The sequence below is a fragment of the Phyllobates terribilis genome, unplaced genomic scaffold, assembly GCF_046119375.1.
Source record: "Phyllobates terribilis strain yellow unplaced genomic scaffold, ASM4611937v1 Scaffold_5__5_contigs__length_657084704, whole genome shotgun sequence".
Lineage (NCBI taxonomy): Eukaryota > Metazoa > Chordata > Amphibia > Anura > Dendrobatidae > Phyllobates > Phyllobates terribilis.
In genome coordinates, this window is record NW_027362765.1 from 362,575,936 (window position 1) to 362,583,456 (window position 7,521).

Sequence of the window (7,521 nt, forward strand, 5' to 3'; positions counted from 1 at the left end):
CCCCTTGCAGGATGTCACATCTCTCCATAGTGCCCCATGCAGGCTGTCACATCTCTCCATAGTGCCCCATGCAGGATGTCACATCTCTCCATAGTGCCCCATGCAGTATGTCACATCCCCCCTATATAATACCCCATGCAGGATGTCACATCTCTCCATAGTGCCCCATGCAGGCTGTCACATCTCCCCTATATAATACCCCATGCAGGATGTCACATCCCCCCATAGTGCCCCATGCAGGATGTCACATCTCTCCATAATGCCCCATGCAGGCTGTCACATTCCCCCTATATAATACCCCATGCAGGATGTCACATCCCCCCATAGTGCCCCATGCAGGTCCCCTATGGCCCCATACAAAAAAAAAAATCCAATACTCACCTCACTGCTTCTCTGGACTCCAGCGTAGCCGGCATATTCCCGCTGTGCGCTGTGACCGGTCAGGAGAGAGCGCGGTGTAAGGACGTCACCGCGCCCTCTGACCTGAGACGTCACAGAGCATCAGCGGAAGACACAGGAGCTGCTGCGGAGGCACGGGGAGGGGTAAGTATGACGCTGGGTGCCGGGGTCCTGATCGAGCGGGGGGAGGGATGGGAGGAGAGGAGAGGGGAGGGGAGAGGAGGGGAGGGGCGTGACACTTGTCCTCGGGAGATAAGCGGCCGTAGCCGCTGATCTTCCGACGATAGCCGCATGTAGGTCAGCGGCGCCTGCGGTCGGGGGACTTATGCTGCGAGTAGCCGGCTGCATCTCCCGGCTGCATCGCCGCTGACCTCCGAGCCGCACATGAGCCGCTAATGGCCGCCATGTTTTTACGAAATGCTGCGTCACTGATTGGCAGCGGCCGGACCAATCAGCGACCCGGGATTTCCTGGACAGACAGACAGACAGAAAGACAGACAGACAGACGGGATAAGACAATTATAAAGATAGATATGTACAGCTTGTATAACCTGGGCATCGTCTGTATATAATTATATATGTACAGCTGGTATAACCTGGGTATCCACTGTATATAATTATATATGTACAGCTGGTATAACCTGGGTATCTTCTGTATATAATTATATATGTACAGCTGGTATAACCTGGGTATCTTCTGTATATAATTATATGTACAGCTGGTATAACCTGGGCATCTCCTGTATATAATTATATATGTACAGCTGGTATAACCTGGGCATCTTCTGTATATAATTATATATGTACAGCTGGTATAACCTGGGCATCTTCTGTATATAATTATGTATATACAGCTGCTCGGTGGGAACTCGGGCCCCCTCCCTGCATGTTTGCCGCTCTTTACAGAGCCAATGAACATGCAGGGATTGCCTGCCATGTACTGTAATGCCGTAGCCATGTTGGTTGTGGCATTACAGTGATTGGTTGGCCGCACACCGTCATCGGGTCTATATCAGACCTGGCGCCGCCATGCTCATCACAGTCACTCCGGAATCAGACAGTGTAGGGAGAGCTGCTGCTGCTTGTTTCTAGTTAGTGTAGGTGCACCAAACTATATTAGAAACACATATCCATCTCAACAAACAGTCCTTCTGAGGACTAATCCATCTGCAGAGATATCAGGCAGGCAGTGTATATAGGCAGGCAGGCAGTGTATATAGCAGACTGCAGTGCATATAGCACAAGAGGCTCCATTCCAGTTCTGTCTGCTGCTGCTGTTAGATATTTCTAGAAATAGGCCCAGGTCTCAGAGGCCAGGAAAGCTTTTTTTGGATCTTAATCCTCATTATTTGCTTATAAAGGAATCCAGAGAACACCGTTTTTCTGCGCCATTTGCTTGTTGGCACTGCAGAATACAGCCAGGTCCTTTCCATATTAGAGCGCTAGAAATTCAGCTATTTAAAACTGTGTTTTCTCCGTCACACGGATCACATATATGTTGTCAGAAAATACTGCCATTTCTGGCCTCCATTTTTTCAGTGTGTCAGTGAAGCAATTCACAGCAGTTTGCTGTTCACACTACTTACCTACAGGCCAGGTATTTAAAAATGTGTTTTCTCTATCACACGGATCACATATAAGTTCGCTCCAAACTCAGTCATTTGTAGTGAGCGTGGAAGATACTGTCCTCCATTTAAAATGGGCAAGGCACGTGGCAAGGGACGGGGAACTGGACGTGATGGTAATGGTGCATGTAGAGGCCGAGGCCGTGGGCAAGCCGAAATTGTGCCACAACAAACACCCACATCTTCTCGCCTGACCTTCCTGTCCCAATTTCTAGGGGACCGCAGCACACCACTATTGTACCCAGAGCAGTGTCAAAAGGTTGTTGGTTTGATAGCGGATAATGCTTCCAGTCACTTAGCCACCACCACCACCATCAATTTGTCTCCCACACGGTCAAGTCTCAGTAGCTGTGAGTTTGGACCGCATATTCCTCACCCTGATCCTCCTTCCTCCCACCATGCCCACCATGCCGAGTACCCAGAGACAACTGATCCCACACTTGAACACTCCGAAGAACTGTTCACTTTTCCATTTATAGATTCAGGCCTCTTGCCCGATCTATTTGAAGCGGGGCAAGAGGAGATCGCATGTAGAGATGCCCAAATATTTGAGCAGCCACGATCACACGAAGGCGACAGTGGGAAAGTGTCACAAGAGGTGGACGATGATGAGACACAATTGCCAGAAAGTCAGGAGGAGGACCAGGGTGCGGAGGTGGAAGACGAGGTGGTGGATGATATAGTAACTGACCCAACCTGGCAGGAGGACATGCAGAGCGAGGACAGCAGCACACAGGGGGAGGGAGGCAGAGCACCCCAACAGGCAGGAAGAAGCAGTGTGGTGGCCGCAGACAGAAGGCGGGCAACCGTTCCCCGTAACACCAACACGAAGGAAGTTGCCAGTACAACTGTTAGGTCTTCCCGAGTCTGGTTGTTTTTTAAAGACTCTGCCGATAATCCCAAAAAGGACACTTGCACCACCTGCCATGCCAGCATCAGCAGGGGTGGCAAAACGACCAGCCTGACCACCACCAGCATGATCAGGCACATGGCAGCAAAGCACCAGACTTTGTGGGCTGAACCCCAGGGTCCAGGAACAGTGTCTACAGGTGGCACCAATGCTTCTTCCGCTGTTGTGCATGCAAGCCAATCCCCTGTCCATGGTGCATGCGAATATGCCTCCTGCCCTGCACCTGTCGTTGCACACTCTCAAGTAGCAGCATCAGCAAGCATGTCCACGTCCTTGTCCCAGCGCAGCGTTCAGTTGTCCATACCCCAGTCCTTGGAACGCAAGTGCAAATACGCAGCCAACGTCCCACAGGCCACACTACTAAATTCTCATATTTCACAACTGCTTGCGCTCGTAATGTTGCCTTTTAGGCTCGTGGAGATGAAAGCTTTCCGCAACCTGATGGCGGCTGCCGTTCCTCGGTACTCGGTCCCCAGTCGCCACTATTTCTCCCGGTGTGCCGTCCCCTCATTACACAAGCACGTGTCCCAAAACATTAGTCGTGCCCTCAACAACACAGTTACCGGGAAAGTCCACCTAACCACGGACACGTAGACAAGTGCTTGTGGGCAGGGGCGGTACATCTCGCTGACGGCACACTGGGTTAACATAGTGGAAGCCGGGACCCAGTCGGACCTGGGAACGGAACAAGTCCTCCCGAGACCAAGGATTGCGGGCCCTAGGTCAGTCAGGGTTGCCCCCACAGTCTACAGCTCCTGCACCTCATCTGTTATGTACTGCAACTTAGAACTACTATGGAATAGGAGGGAAAAGCTGTCCCTGTACTGAGACTCAGCTTAACCCTACGCTGGGGTGGGTGCCCTATTACTTATGAATAGCCCCACCGAAACTCCTGCACTGAACTCAAACGAACACCTTTAGGATGGGAAAAGGAGTCCCTAAAAGATTTAAGGACTGGGAGCAAAAGCAGGAGACCTCCTAACAGAAAAGTTAGTTGCAGAAACAAAAAATAAAGGAAACAAAACTGGTGGAACAAGAAGTCCCAGGAGAACAATAGTCCAAAGCAAGAAGAAATAAACAAGGCTACTTATCCAGAGCACGAGAGTTACAACACTGATGTCCAGCAGGGAATGAGAGCCAGGTGCTGTCTAAAAAAGAGTGCAGAGATCACGTGACCAAGAAACCCAGCACCAGAGGAAAAGACTAGAAGCCAGCAAACCACAACAAGATGGCCGATAGTAAAACAAAATAGATCCCAACATCATCCTCCTCAGCCTCCTCTTCAGCCTCCATCTCCGAAATGACCACATCAGTCACAAGCTGACAGCACTGCAGCACTGCCTTGGCCAAGCGGCAACAGGCTGTGCTGAAGATATCATGCTTAATGCTTAGGTGACAAACTGCCCAGCGCTGCAGAGTTGTTGAAAGCTGTAACACAGCAGCCTGATCTGTGGCTCTCACCGCTGAACATACAGCCAGGCATGGTCGTGTGTGACAATGGGTGGAACCTGGTGACGAAGAAATGACAGAGGGTAGGTACGGTTTCCCTCTATGCCAGTCCTTTCACCGAGCTAAAGAATATGGCTGTGGTGAAATACAACTCCCACTGAGAAGCTGTTTCAGATTGAAAAACATTGGGCCCATCAGAGGATTTGATTCTGAGGGCTTTCTCCCCCGCTCAAGAGCCCCATAGCAGCTGCAAAGTTAGCTCTATCATGAACTCTCCTGCCAGGGCACACCAGAGGATTCTGTGGTGGGACCGTCCAACACTGCCGAGAAGCAGTCCTGGCTAAGAAAAGTGTATGGGAAGGTTCTCGGACACTCTATGGCTGCTTTTTTGCTGAGGTGGAAACCCACGCAAACACGGGGAGAACATACAAAGTCCTTGCAGATGTTGTCCTTGCTGGGATTTGAACCCAGGATCCCAGCGCTGCAAGGCTTCAGTGCTAACCACTGATTCAATATGCTGCCATTCACCCTATAACAGGCTGGAGAAACTTGCACCTACTGCCACTCGATGTTCAGCTCCTTTGTGAGAAAATGTATTTGGGCAGCCACTCAGTCTACCAAATAAAATTCCAGAGAAGGAAATTGAGGATGGCTTCGCTACTGGTACTGGGGGCAGTGCTAATACCATGGTGTTGTACCATAGTTTGCTGGAAATATTCCAGGCTGGTAGGAGGCAAGCAGATTCCCACAGAAAAGTACCAGCAGTAATGTTATGGGACCCGCGCTTTTAGAAGGCGGAGACAACACAGGGAGAAATAGTGGCGTCTGGGGACCGAGTATGGACACAAGGCATGAGGCATGAGGTTGTGAAAAGCTTCCACCTCCATGAGCCTAAAAGGCCACATTTCAAGTGCAAGCAGCTGCCCAGAAATCTGGCAGTTTAGTGCTGTGGCCTGTCGGTGGGTGGGTGGCTGCATACTTGCACTTGCATTCCAAGTAACAGAAAACTAAGCAGATGGTGGCCTCTATCATCATCATGGCCTCACCTCGGCACTATGAACTCTCCTGAAGGAGAAGCCAGGACCCGCCGGAGGAGTCTCCGGTTCTCTGGTGGGCCCGTCCAACCCTGCCGAGAAGCAGCCCTGGCTAAGAAAAGTGTGGGGGAAGGTTCCCGGACACTCTATGGCTGCTTTTTTAATGCAGATCAGACGTGCTTATGCATGTTATTTCTTAAACCGCATTACGGATCAGGCCATTGTCCAACTCTGTAGTCATGAAATTAAATGCGCAAAGAAAGATGTTTGTGTGTCAAAGCACCATTGACAAGTGCGAGTTGATGTTGGATGGGCTGCCATTGCTTCTGCAACAAGCTCAATTACAAGACTTTCTGGGAGAAATGACACGCAGAGTAGATACGGTTTCCCTCTATGCCAGTCCTTTCACCGAGCTAAATACAACTCTTAGCAAGAAAAGTTGTGGACTGGCTCCGTACCGTCCCTGGCCACATTCACCTGTCCATGTGTTTGTGGTTAGGTGGTCCTTCCCAGTAAGTGCACTGGGGAGGGCACGGGTAATGTTATGGGACCCGTGCTTGTGGAAGGCGGAGGCGATACCGGGATAAAGAGTGGCGGCTGGGAACCGAGTATGGACACCCGGCCGCCGCCGCCATAAAATTGTGGACAGCTTCCGCCTCCACGAGACTAAAAGGCCACATTTCAAGTGCAAGCAGCTGTCAAAACTTCTGCACAACACAACTGATGGTCCCAACCCCATTTATAAGCAAGAAATCCCACTTATTAAACCTGACAGGGCACACCTGTGAAGTGAAAACCATTTCCGGTGACTACCTCTTGAAGCTCATCAAGAGAATGCCAAGAGTGTGCAAAGCAGTCATCAAAGCAAAAGGTGGCTACTTTGAAGAACCTAGAATATAAGACATATTTTCAGTTGTTTCACACTTTTTTGTTAAGTATATAATTCCACATGTGTTAATTCATAGTTTTGATGCCTTCAGTGTGAATGTACAATTTTCATAGTCATGAAAATACAGAAAAATCTTTAAATGAGAAGGTGTGTCCAAACTTTTGGTTTGTACTGTATGTACAGCTGGTATAACCTGGACATCTCCTGTATATAATTATATATGTACAGCTGGTATAACCTGGACATCTCCTGTATATAATTATATATGTACAGCTGGTATAACCTGGGCGTCTCCTGTATATAATTATATATGTACAGCTGGTATAACCTGGACATCTCCTGTATATAATTATATATGTACAGCTGATATAACCTGGACATCTCCTGTACATAATTATATATGTACAGCTGGTATAACCTGGGCATTTTATGTAAATAATTACATATGTACAGCTGGTATAATCAGGGTATCTTCTGAATATAATTATAAAGGTACAGTTGGTATAACCTGGGCATCATTTGTATATAATTATAAAGGTACAGCTGGTATAACCTGGGCATCATTTGTATATAATTATAAAGGTACAGTTGGTATAACCTGGGCATCTCCTGTATATAATTATATATGTACAGCTGGTATAACCTGGGCATTTTCAGTATATAATTATATATGTACAGCTGATATAACCTGGGCATTTTATATATATAATTATATATGTACAGCTGGTATAACCTGGGCATCTCCTGTATATAATTATATATGTACAACTGGTATAACCTGGGCATTTTATATATATAATTATATATGTACAGCTGGTATAACCTGGGCATCTCCTGTATATAATTATATATGTACAGCTGGTGTATCTTGTATAACCTGGGCATCTCATAGCTGTTATAACCTGGGCATCTCCTGTATATAATTATATATGTACAACTGGTATAACCTGGGCATTTTATATATATAATTATATATGTACAGCTGGTATTACCTGGGCATTTTATGTATATAATTATAAAGGTACATCTGGTGTATCTGGTATAACCTGGGCATCTCATAGCTGGTATAACCTGGGTATCTTCTGTATAAGTGGTAACAATCATGCTGTTATAACCTGGGCATTCTGTTGCAGATTGTTTCCTTTATGTCTTCCTCCCTCCGGTCTGTGTCTCAGACTCCGCTATTTGCCTTCCCTTTATATTCTCACCTCATTT